Source organism: Castanea sativa, chromosome 11 (assembly GCF_040712315.1).
Source record: "Castanea sativa cultivar Marrone di Chiusa Pesio chromosome 11, ASM4071231v1".
Classification (NCBI taxonomy): Eukaryota; Viridiplantae; Streptophyta; class Magnoliopsida; order Fagales; family Fagaceae; genus Castanea; species Castanea sativa.
In genome coordinates, this window is record NC_134023.1 from 42,462,829 (window position 1) to 42,476,047 (window position 13,219).

Below are 13,219 nucleotides of genomic sequence, written 5' to 3' on the forward strand. Positions count from 1 at the left end.
TATCATGTCTCAGAATGAAAGTAATCTTATGCTGTGTGATTCCATGGTAGTTGGCATGGTCATCTACCATGGAATCATACTTGATCATTTGGTTTTAATTGAGCATACTTGACAAGTATCCTTTAGTATTTATATAAAAAGATTACAATATGAAAAACATGCTTGAACTAAATGAGTGATCTAAAAATTTAGAAAAAAGCTGTGGTTTTTAGCATGCTGTTGTTGTGTGTTCTCCGCAAATGATTTGGGAAAAATTTTATTTTATTTGTAAGCTGTTCATTACCTTCAATATCTTTGGGATAATGCTAAGAATTTAATTTAGTATGCATCAAATTAGTTTTGTATATGCACAGAAGGATGCTAGGAGTTTTATGGGACTAAAAAGCATGTCATGCATAATAATGTAACTTAAACTCCTATTTATGTTGAAGGCTTTTGGTTACATATCTTGGTATCAACTAGTTGCTATGAGGCTATTTAATTCATGTATTGTTTTTCTGCTGAACATTTATGGATATTACATGCATGTATTTGCGTGTAAGCATTTCTTATATCTTACAGAGATCTAGAAGGGTTGAAGAATAGATTGAAATGCTTCAGCTCAAGCTGAAGCATATTGAAGAAGGTATAGCTTTCAGTGGAAGGAGGGCAAAGATAACTAGATCTCAAGGGAAGAAGGTTCAAATATTTGTCAAATAGAAAATATCAAGGTGGATGTTGCATCTTTTCTTTTTCTGCTTTCATACTTGTTATATATTCCAAGGCGCTTACATGTTTTTGATATTCTTATCAATGAAGAATACTTTATCAATGAAGAATACTTGGGAACTGGCCCGGCCTTACTTGCAGCAAAACAATTATAGTTCCGCCGAAGAACATTACAGATAAGTTTTTCCATTCTCTGAACTTGGCTCATTAGGCTTCTCTGATAAAAATCTAGGCATAAGTCCAACTTATGCAGTTAAGCATAGAAACAAAGTAGTCTTTAAGAACTCTACCATTATCTTAGCTTGGCTAAAGAAGTGAAAGTGTGAAACTGATTTCATAATTATATAATTGCTCATATAATTTACTTGATAATTATATGACTAATGTAGCTTTAAGTAATAAAAAAATGCATTTAGTAAATATAATTTTAGTGCTTTTGAGACCAACATTTGAACTTTTTTTTGTTTAAACTGAAAACTAAAAACAGGGTAATTTCTAGCCGAATGTCTTGTTTAACTTGTAAATGGCATGGCATTTGAGTACTTCTTTATCTAAATGTCATGGTGTCATTGAAGTTCATTAGATGATCATCAATGCTGCACATAATCTTTTTGCGAATTTTTTTTTGAAGGATTATCCTCCGTTTAAGTGAACTGCTTCCTTGAAGTTCTTTAGAAGTTCTATATACTATTTGTTTTACAGTTTTTTCATGCTTTGAGAAGCTTTCGTGTGAGGGTAATTTTGTCTCACTGAAAATTTTAATCCACGTGTGCCAATCATTGTGTGACACGTGTTTATGATTTAGAAAATAAATTAGTTTAGTCCCAGTCAGATACCACGTCAGCACTTTATCAAGCCACGTAGGACATAAGTTAATGGATATAGACAAAAGGACAAAAAGTAGAACATTTTGCAAAGTTTAGGGACGAAAAACAAACTTTTGTGAAAGTTTAGGGACGAAAATGATATTTTACCCTTCATTATTTATACACTTTTAGTAAGATTTAATATTTGGGTTTAAGTGATAGTCTATCAATAATAGCATTTTTTGTTTTTGTTTTTGTTTTTTTGTTTTGTTTTGTTTTGTTTTGTTTTTTTGTTTTGTTTTGTTTTGTTTTTTGTGTTCAATGTCTTGGGTTGAATCTTACCTCCCTCTCTACTGCTATTCACCAATTAAAAAAAAAAAAAAAATTAGTTTTGAGATTTTTACAATGTATTTATTGTGAGGTAAGTTCAAGATTTGATCATGTGTGTGTGCGCGTGCGCCTCTTCTTGCATTTCTCTATTTCTTCTTGATTTTAAAATGCATATATTTGTTGGCAACGGTAACAAACTAGATGATTGTTTTTTATTTATTTTTGGTGTAAATTACAAAGGTCCCTATAAACGAAATAATAAAAAATGATTTTTCATGCCACATCAATTGCTATGCAAAAATTGATATTTCCTCTTTCCTAAAGCCCCTTAACCCGGTAAATTGTGGTGAAAGAAATCAATCTCATACAAGCTCTTTTTTTTTTTTTTTTTTTTTTTTTTTTTTTTTTTTTTTTTAATGGAAGTTCAACTGGCCAAGTCTTGTACGGTTTGGTGGAATTTAACTGCTACTAGAAGACTTAGAACTAGACCCAGTATACACCACAAGGTAACCAACCCACCAATCCTGAATTCATGAACTTTTAAAACAGAACTACGATTAGTTTGTAAGTAATGACTAATAATACATATCGAGATCACCTGTTGAACTGTAAGAATCATATCCAAACTCCATACCTGACTTTAAATTGTTATTTTAAGTCCGTTATATCAAACAAAAAGTTATTAGGAATCATAATGGTTTAGGCTGTAAATTTATTTCATATTTTTGTAAGTTTGAGTAGTATCATGGATTGAAGAGCAACGTATCATAGCCAAACTGATTTACCAGCTTCTTGATTAACATAATGTTGGATTTCTTCTCTCCCCCACCCCCCCCCCCCCCCCAAAAAAGATCAAAATGGAGCAAAGCGGACCAAATGGACTGAAGTGCACTGAAATGACTGGTGGACCAAATGAGACCTAAATGGACCGAATGTGGATAAGTTTTAGCTTTTAGATATTATATAGATATAGATTATTAGTACATAATTACATGGAGAAAGTTGGAATCAATGTAGAAATAAAAATGAATTTTTTTTCTTACATTGCTATGCATGGTATAATCCATCAAAATCACATATATTTACAATTTTGGAGAACGAATTCTTGAGATGCTTATATTCATTGTGTCAAGCAACGAATTTGACAAAATGATGTATAGTTGAATACACTAACGCTTCTTCCTTGGGTTACTATATTCAAATGAGAAATCCTTCTCAAATTTGATTTGATATATGTCAAGCAACACCATCAAAGACATTTTCCAATAATTTAGAACATAATGTTATACATGAAAAACAGTATATACAATTTACACAAAATGAAGGTGTGGGGAGTAAAGGGACCCAAGCAAGTATTTGGGCCTTGGGCGTCATTGACGGGTTTCAGACCGTTTTTTTTGGTAAAGGCCTTTAAGATTGTAAGTCGGCCCACAGGGTGAAGGTCTGAGGATTCGTCCGAGGACTAATCTCCCCTCGGAAAGACCAGCGATGACCCTGGGTTCACCAAGAAGATTATAGGCAGTGTTCTGGACGAACTGTTGGTTAAGAGGGGGATCTAAATACCTTCTAGACGCCACGGAGTGAAAGAAATATCTCAGAAAAAAGCTGCTACCTCCACATTAAAGACCCTGCACCTACCTCCCTAGCTGCATTAATGGAGAAGTGACCCATGAACAGTAGGATGGACCTTCTGACCATTGTTTAAAGACTTCAGGAAGGTGGTGGAAAGGAGGAGAGAGGATCTAAGGGTAAGATTTGTATGACACGTGGATAAAGAGGGAAGAAGAAGAAGTATTTAAGGAGGGAAGAGAGTAAAGAAAGGGGGGGAGAGGTAGCTAGACAAGGACTAAGAATCGTAATCTTTGAAAGAAAAAGAGAAATAATATATAAATCGTCCTTGGCTTACTTCCGAGGAGGTTCATTTGCCCTACTTGTCTATTGTTTGCAGACACTGTAACATTCTAGCTTGTTCATCAAGCTTCGAACACCATCAAACTAGATTGCGAACCCACACTCTACAAATTTAATTGTTTAAGGCTCATTGGGCCTGAGCCCACGTTTGTTTTTGGGTCCAGGCGCAATTATGCATCTACAATTGGCGCCGTCTGTGGGAATCTAGTTTTGAAGGAACTCGAACACCATGGCAAGCTTAGGCTCGTACCATGCAGAATCTTAGGGATCGCAACCTGAGGATCCTTTCGAACATCTTGAACGCCGGGAGGATCGAGAGGGTAGCGTTCACACTGAATATCCTAGAGCAAGTTATTCTCACGGTGGAGGCAGGGCCACCCACGAAGATGATGCCAAGGCCATGCAGAAGGGGATTGATCACCTTAAGAAGAAGCTGCATCGCGTTAGGTGGAGGCGTGCTTCACCCTCATCTAATATCTCCGCGGGGGAATCCCGGGGAAGTAGTTACAGTTCGAGGTCATGGTCGCCCCCCAACAAGACATCCTCTTGCGAAGAGGATGACCCACCAGGTCGTAGGAACAGGAAGCTCCCCTACAGGGGCTTAGGGAACGATGCCATGAGCCGGGCGTTGCACCAACTCTCCAAATCGCCATTCTCACGCAGGATTGAGAATGGGAAGCTCCCCAGGAGGTTCACCCAGCCCACCTTCACCATTTATAACGGTCGGACTGACCCAGTGGAACATGTGAGTTACTTTAACCAGAGAATGACGGTGCATTCTCACAATGAGACCCTGATGTGCAAAGTCTTCCCCTCTAGCTTGAGACTTGTTGCTATGAGGTGGTTCAACGGTCTTAAATCAGGGTCTGTAGGTTCGTTCGAGGAACTGACTAGAGCATTCGCGTCACGGTTTATTACATGCAGCAGAGTTCCTCGATCGTTGGACTCACTGTTGTCTATGGCTATGAAGGAGGGTGAGACGTTGAAAGCATACTCCGACAGGTATTGGGAGATGTTTAATGAGATAAATGGTGATTTTGATGAGGTGGCGATCAATACCTTTAAAGTAGGCCTTCCAACTGATCATGACTTGAGGAAGTCCTTGACCAAAAGACCCGTACGAAGTGTACGTCGCCTCATGGATCGTATTGACGAATACAAAAGGGTTGAGGAAGACCAACAGCAGGGAAAAGGTAAGGCGAAGGTTATCCCGCAGGAGAGAAGGGATTTCAGGTGGGACAGATATCACAACAACAAGCCGAGAAGAGATTACTCCAGGCAGTCTGGCTCGGCAACACCTCAGACTGTTAATACTGTATTCCGAGAACCAGTGCACCAGCTACTGGAGAAGGTTCATAAGGAACCCTACTTCAGGTGGCCTAGTAAGATGGCGGGAGATCCTGCCAAGAGGAATCAGAATCTCTTTTGTCAGTACCATCAAGACGTGGGTTATACTACCGAGAACTGTCGGACTCTCTAGAACCACTTGGAGCAGCTTGTCAGCGAAGGAAAATTAAAGCAGCACCTCTACCAACCTAATGGACAAGGTAGTCAATCCGGTTCGAATAATCAGAGAAATAATTCATCTCGGCCTCCCTTGGGAACGATCAACGTTATCTTCGCTGTGCCTGGCAAGACCGGCTCATGTCCCACTAGGGTGATGGTAGTTTCGCACTCCCAAGCCGAGGAGGCGGGCTCCAAGCCGAAGAGATTGAAGCTAAATGTGCCCGTCTTGGGATTTTCAGAGGAGGATAAGGTTGGGACCATCCAACCCCATGATGACGCCCTAGTGGTCACTCTGAGGATAGGGAATTACGATGTAAAAAGGGTGATGATTGATCAAGGCAGCGGCGCGGATATTATGTATCCTGATTTATTCAAGGGGCTGAGGTTGAAATTGGAAGATCTCACTCCTTATGACTCGCCACTCATAAGCTTTGAAGGTAAAGCTGTCATACCAAAGAGCTAGATTCGGTTGCCCGTACAATCTGGCTCGAAAACGGTTGAGGTGGATTTTATTGTAGTGGACGCATATTCCCCATACACAGCCATCCTTGCCCGGCCCTGGCTGCACGCTTTGGGGGCTGTTTCCTCCACCTTGCATGTTAAGGTTAAGTTCCCTTCGGGGGAGTACATTGAAGAGATTCTCGGCAGCCAATTGGTGGCTAGGCAATGCATATCGGCCACGGTGCTGCATTAGACCGAAGCACAGTCCTCGACCTCGACTGTGAAAGACTTATAGCAATTAACGACTCTAGATGCACCCGACGTGATGACAGCAGAGGAGGCCATATGCGAAGACCTGGAGAAGTTTCTGATATTGGATGATCCTGAAAGGTTCTTTCAAGTTGGCGTATGTTTACCATGTCAAGAAAAGAGGGAGTTGCTGGAGTTTTTGAAGGATAACATCGATGTTTTTGCGTGGGATCCCTATGAGGCTCCGGGCGTAGACCCCAACTTCATTTGTCATCATTTGAACGTCAATCCTGCTATTCCTCCTAGAAGGCAGCCCCCTCGGCGTTCCTCCAATGAGCACTCTGAAACCGTTAAAGAAGAGGTGCTCAAGCTCAAGAGGGCTGAGGCTATTAAGGAAGTTTTCTACCCGGAGTGGTTGGCGCATATGGTTGTGGTCAAAAAGAAAAATGAAAAATGGCAGGTATGTGTGGACTTCACAGATTTAAACAAAGCCTACCCAAAGGACTCGTTCCCGATGCCGCGCATTGACCAGCTAGTGGACGCCACGGTCGGACATCCTCAGATGAGTTTTTTGGATACCTTCCAGGGTTATCACCAAATTCCACTGGCGGCAGAGGATCAGGAGAAAAGTGCCTTTATTACTCCAACAGGGAATTATCACTATAAAGTGATGCCGTTCAAATTGAAGAATGCTGGGGCTACTTAACAAAGGATGATGACCAGAATGTTTGAATTGCAGCTTGGAAAGACCATTGAGATATACGTGGATGACATGGTAGTGAAGAGTAAGACGATATCTGCGCACGTGAAAGATTTGGACGACACTTTTCAGGTACTTAGAAAGTACAAGTTGCGTCTTAATGCCTCGAAGTGTTCTTTTGGTGTGGGTTCTGGGAAGTTCTTGGGTTATATGGTTACTCATAGAGGGATAGAGGTGAATCTGTCACAGGTCAGAGCTATTCAAACCTTACAGCCACCTCGGAATCCAAAGGAAGTTCAGAAATTGACCGGAATGATCGCTGCTCTCAGCAGGTTCATCTCTCGGTCAGCTGACTGATGCAGGCCTTTCTTCCAACTGTTGAATAAGTGGAAGGGGCTCCAATGGTCCGAGGAGTGCGTTGTAGCCTTCCAACAACTTAAGGAATATCTTTCCCGGCCACCCATTATGTCTCGGCTTGAAGTAGATGAGGTCCTGTTTGCGTATCTGGCAGTGGCTGTCCATGCGGTCAGCCTGGTCCTCATACGGGACGACGGTGGGGTGCAAAGACCGGTCTACTACGTCAGTAAATCTTTGAATGAAGCCGAGGTGCGTTACCTACTTTTGGAGAAAGCGATTTTAGCCGTAGTTCATATCACGCGGAAGCTTCCTCATTATTTCCAGTCCCACACCGTGGTAGTTTTGACCTAACTGCCTCTCAAGTCAGTGTTGTACAGCGCTGACTACTCTGGAAGGGTGGCTAAATGGGGAACTATTATGGGAGTTTTTGATATCAAATACATGTTGCGCACCTCGATAAAGGGCCAGGTTGTTGCAGATTTGATGGCGGAGTTCGTGGAACCATTGTTGGAGGAAACTGTGAAGGAATCACACATGGATGAAAAATCAGTTGGCGTGTCCATTGATGGGGCAGTTAACCAGAAAGGGTCTGGCATCGGACTTGTCCTGGTATCCCCCGAGGGAATTGTCTTCGAAAAATCTCTGAGGTTGGCGTTCTCAGCTACTAATAATGAGGTCGAGTACGAAACAGTCTTGGTCGGTATGAACATGGTACATAGGATGGGTGGAAAGGGAGTTCACATGCTCTCGGATTCTCAGTTAGTGGTTGGCTAGGTGACGGGGACCATGGAGGCTAGGGACCCAAGAATGCAAGACTACTTGACCCAGGTCAAACGTTTACAATCTAAATTCGATTCCTTTATCCTGTCTCACGTTTCTAGAAGTGAAAATACACATGCAGACCCTTTGGCTACCTTAGCGACATCCTCGGCTCAGAGTTTGCCTAGGATTATCCTTGTCGAAGATTTGCTAGAGCCAGCTCTTACCATTGTTAGTGCAGTCCGGATCCATTTAATAAGGCCTGAACCTAGTTGGATCGACCATATGATATCTTTTCTGAAAAACGACATTCTTCTCGAGGACAAGTCTGAAGCAGACAAGATCCGTCGAAAGGCATCGCGTTTCTGGTTGTTCGAGGATCAAAAATTGTACAAATGATCCTTCTCCGGACCATATTTGTTATGCGTACACCCCGAATCAACGGAGGCGCTTTTGGAAGAACTGCATGAGGGAATTTGTGGGAGCCATACTAGGGGAAGGTCCCTAGCTTATAGGGCCCTGACTCAAGGATATTGGTGGCCCAATATGCAGAGGGAAGCTCAGGATTATGCAAGAAAATGTGACCAGTGCCAAAGGTTCGCTCCCAATATTCATCAACTTGGGGGAACCCTTAACCCTCTGTCCAGTCCTTGGCCTTTCGCTTAATGGGGATTGGACATAGTAGGTCCTGTTCCGAGGGCCGTAGGAAACAAAAGGTGGCTGCTTGTGGGGACCGACTACTTCACTAAATGGGTAGAGGCTGAGCCCTTAGCAAATATTAGGGACGTCGATTCCAAGAAGTTTATCTGGAAGAACATTATCACTAGATTTGGGGTACCACACACACTCATTTCGGACAATGGCGTTCAATTTGATAGTAGAGCTTTTAGGAAATATTGTGGTGACATGAGCATCATAAATAGATACTCTACTCCAGCTTATCCTCAGGGAAACGGGCAAGCCGAGGCCGTTAACAAGGTCATAGTTAGTGGACTCAAGAAAAGGCTGGACGATGCGAAGGGCAGATGGGTAGAAGAACTACCACATGTTCTATGGACGTATCGAACTACGCCGCGTAGATCCACTGGAGAAACGCCATTCTCTATGATATATGGAGCCGAGGCAGTGATACCTTTAGAATCTGGTTTCCCCACACTAAGGACGAGTTCATTTAGTCCAGAAAACAACGGCCTCCTGGAGAAAGGTCTGGATTTAGTTGAGGAACGGCGAGAGGCAGCTATGGTTCAAATGGCTTATTATCAGCAGAAGCTTAAACGAGGGTATGATGCCCATGTGAAGCTAAGGCCACTCGCGCCTAGGGATCTGGTGCTGAGAAAAGTTGTGGGTACTGCTAGAAACCCAACTTGGGGTAAGCTGGGACCAAACTGGGAAGGACCATATCGTATTATTTCTGTAGCAAGCATAGGGTCATACCGACTAGTTGATCTAGATGAAAAAGTTGTACAACGCCCGTGGAATGTAAATAATCTTCGAAGGTATTATTATTAATAGAAGGTACTTTTGTCGTTCGTGGTTTAAATTATGACTGTATACGGGCTTATAAATTACAACTCTCAAAGTATCAAATAGAAACTTGGTAATGCATGGTCCTCGGACCACATACCTTGTGGAAATTGATATGTTCCTAAGTATCAAATAGAAACTTGGTAATGCATGGTTCTCAGACCACATACCTTGTGGAAATTGATATGTTCCTAAGTGTCAAACAGAAGTTTGGTAATGCATGGTCCTCGGACCACATACCTTGTGGAAATTGATATGTTCCTAAGTGTCAAACAGAAACTTGGTAATGCATGGTCCTCGGACCACATACTTTGTGAAAATTGATATGTTCCTAAGTGTCAAACAGAAACTTGGTAATGCATAGTCCTCGGATCACATACCTTGTGGAAATTGATATGGTCCTCGGACCACATACCTTGTGGAAATTGATATGTTCCTAAGTATCAAACAGAAACTTGGTAATGCATGGTCCTCGGACCACATACCTTGTGAAAATTGATATGTTCCTAAGTATCAAACAGAAACTTGGTAATGCATGGTCCTCGGACCACATACATTGTGGAAATTGATATGTTCCTAAGTATCAAACACTAACTTGGTAATGTATGGTCCTCGAACCACGTACCTTGTGAGAATTGATATCTTATTATTTGTTAAACAGAACTATGGTTAAATAGCAAGAAGAGAGCTAGAAATATGGGGTCCTCGGACCCCACACTTTACTAAAATTAACGTTTCAGGTTACAAATTCTAAGTATCGCATTGATTTGCAAAGTGAGGCACTACTTACCATGTAAACCAAGCTTGTTTTTGTCAGGTTCTTGAACACTTTACTTTACAGATGTTAGCAAAAAGTTAAGTTAGCTTGTTAGGCGTTCGTTATTGTGTCATGCTTGTTACACTCCTAAGATGTAATTTGCGAGGTACAAGGCAAGTATGTGTACTGTTGTTTAAAGTTGTAATTGATCAACCACTGAAAGTGGAGTTAGTTGTTCCATTCATTCTTCGCTGTGTGCTAAGGAGAACTCTAATGGTAAACGCAAAGATAAAATAAATTGAAGACAAATGAAGATCAAACTAAACTGACTTTCATTAATTGTTTTGATATACATTACATGAAAAATCTCAATTACAAAGAAAAAAGAAGCCCTAGGTTCGGCCCTAAGCTTTTGGAGGGGGGTCTTGTTGGGAAGTGCTGGTAGCCTCAGTGTTTTTTAACTCCAACTTAAAGGAAGACAGGACTTGTTTCCCTTTGTGTGCAGTAGTTGACGGAGGGACGATGGGCTCAACACCTTGGCTTAGGTCCTTTTCAGTGCCTCCACCCACCTGGGCTCAACACTTTGGCTTAGGATCTGGAATGAGCTCTGGGATCGCAGGAGGGAGAGCAGAAGGAGCTGTCTTAAGGGCAGGTGCGACAGCAGGAGCCTCTTCTATCTCCTGTATGTCAAGGGGAAGCCCGAGAACCCCTGCTACATTTAGGGCTTCGCCCCATACTTGCTGACATTATTCTCGGCACAAGGCCGCGAACGCCTTTGTCAGTTGGTCTTCTGTCGCCACCACCCCTTCCTTATAACCAGCCTTCTTCGCGGCCTCCAGCGAATCCCTGAAGGTGCGAGCTTCCTCCCTCATCTTCGCAAGCTCTTTCTCCAAGTTAGAGCGTTCCTTCTGAGTTTTGGAGAGCTCTTCATCCTTTTGATGAAGAAGCTTGCGCTGCCCCTTCACTTGAGTTCTCATGGTTCTCAGGCTGGCCTCGGCGCCATCTCTTTCTCTTTTTAGATTGGCCAACTGAGAGGAGAGTTTCTCGTTTTCTGCAAGGGCCTGGCTTAGGGACTTCTCAGTCTCCATCCGAATCTCCTGCTCCATTCCAGCCTTCTTCCGAGAATCCTCCACGAACTTCTCTGTAGCAAAGACCTCTTGAACGGCCTGTGACAAAGTATCAGAGGGTTAGACGCAGGAAAACATTCACTAATACTCAGATATCATGAAAAACGAAATGTACATAAGGAGTAAAACTTACCAGGGCTAAGTCCCTTTTCAAAGAAAGGAACAGTTGGGACTGAGTCATCTTATCTAGGGCCTCCATGTCCCTGGGCAGCAGCAGAGGACGTTCCAAGGCCTCGGCCAGGTGGAGGGCATGGCCATGTTGGAACATCTTGATGTTGGATTGGCAGGAGATCGGTGCCCCGTCCAGCGTGAGCTCGGGAGACCAGTTAGCCGGTGCACGGCGCACTTCGGCAAGATCCCGGATCTCCCCGCTTTCTACTGAAGTGGCACGTCCCTTGCCTTTGTCCAGCTTCTGCTGCTGAGTTGGCTGTTGCTATTGTTTCAGCTTCTTCTGTTTTTCGCCACCAGCCTCCTCGGCCTCTCCCTTCCTCTTCTTCTTTGGCTCCTCGACGGGAGGCTTAAGACCGGCTGGGGGAGGGGGTGGTGTCAAGGACAGAGGAACTTGAGACCCCCTCGCTCCTTTTTTGGCGACTCTCTCGCCTCTCTTATTCAGGAGGCCTTTAAGCACGTCCATCTCTTCCTTCTCGGAACTGTCGTCAGGGCGTGCAACTATCAAACCTGCAAAGCCGGAGGCCTCGGCGGGCTCGTCCTCCTCGTCAGAGAGTACGACAAACGGGTTTCCTCAGGGTCTTTTGGCGTCCTCGAGCTGAAACTGGTCTATCTCCTCGTCTAACGAGTGCGACGAGGACACTTGCTCCTCCGGGGCGGCGGTTGTCTGGGAGTGCGCAGAGAGAGGGATCGCCGCGATGGGTCGCGTGTATAGGATGGTGTTAAGTTCGTCAGGAATGTCGTGTCGGCGAGAAAATGCGGCCTTGCTACGTTTATTCTCCTGCGTCGTCTGTCCTCCGCGATAATCGCGTTTTCTATCTCTTGGAAGTCCAAAGATAGGGGGTCGTATCCAAGTATCAAATAAGCCGCCCTTACTTGAAGGTCTTCACTCACAAAGACTTCTGAGTGGAGAACGCGGTTTAGATCGCCGACGTTGCAATGACTTAATCGCGGGCGTACGTGTTGTTTGTCTGCGAAAAAAGACATCCAAGGAGACAAACATGGTCAGATCTGCGATAAATGTGAAAAAAAATGGAAACAGTAATGTACAGTAAGAAATAGAGTATCAAACGGTACTGAGATTGAATCACGTGGTAGAAAAACTAACTCTTAAGGAGTCACACCTGGGTCCCCCCATACGACTGGGCAGTGAGGGCCGTCGTGCCAGTTGCCTGAGGCAATGAGGTAGTCGTCCTTCATGCCTTTATTGGACTTGGGCAGACAAGAAATTAACCTAACTACACTAGACCGTGATTTAATGTAATAACCTACTTTTGTAAGTTTGTGACATTCGTACATAAAAGCAACATCGTGCCATGTGAGGTTCAAGCCCATCTGCTCATTTAGAGCGTCGACACTTCCTAAGACCCTAAATACATTGGGTGCGCATTGGTCTGAGCATAACCTATGGTTGCGAAGGTATTCCCTAGTTACACTTCTCATAGGGAGGGTCATCCCACCTTCTATGAAGGCAATCATAGGGATGATAACCTTTCCCGTCTTTCTAGAACCACCTACGGCTTCCGCCGGACAGTATTTTAAGCCTACGTCACTGGGAATCTGATATTTGGCCCTAAAGCCTTCCATCCCAGCAGCGGTGTCTACCAAGCATTTAAACCTACCCATTTAGGAGGAAAGAAAAATTAAGTTTTGAGAGGGAAAGTAGTTAAGGAGGGAGCCGAGGACAGAATCTGAGAAGAAAGGAGTAAAGAAAGCAAGAACTTACAAAGTTTAGTTGTGCGAGTTTCCACGGGTTTCTGGAGAGAAAAGGCAATGATTGATACTTTGATGTGATTAAACTCTGAAGAAATGAATGAAGGTGCGGATTTCCAAGCGTCATGACGTGCGGGAGGCAGCCTCGAAATTGGATTCTTCC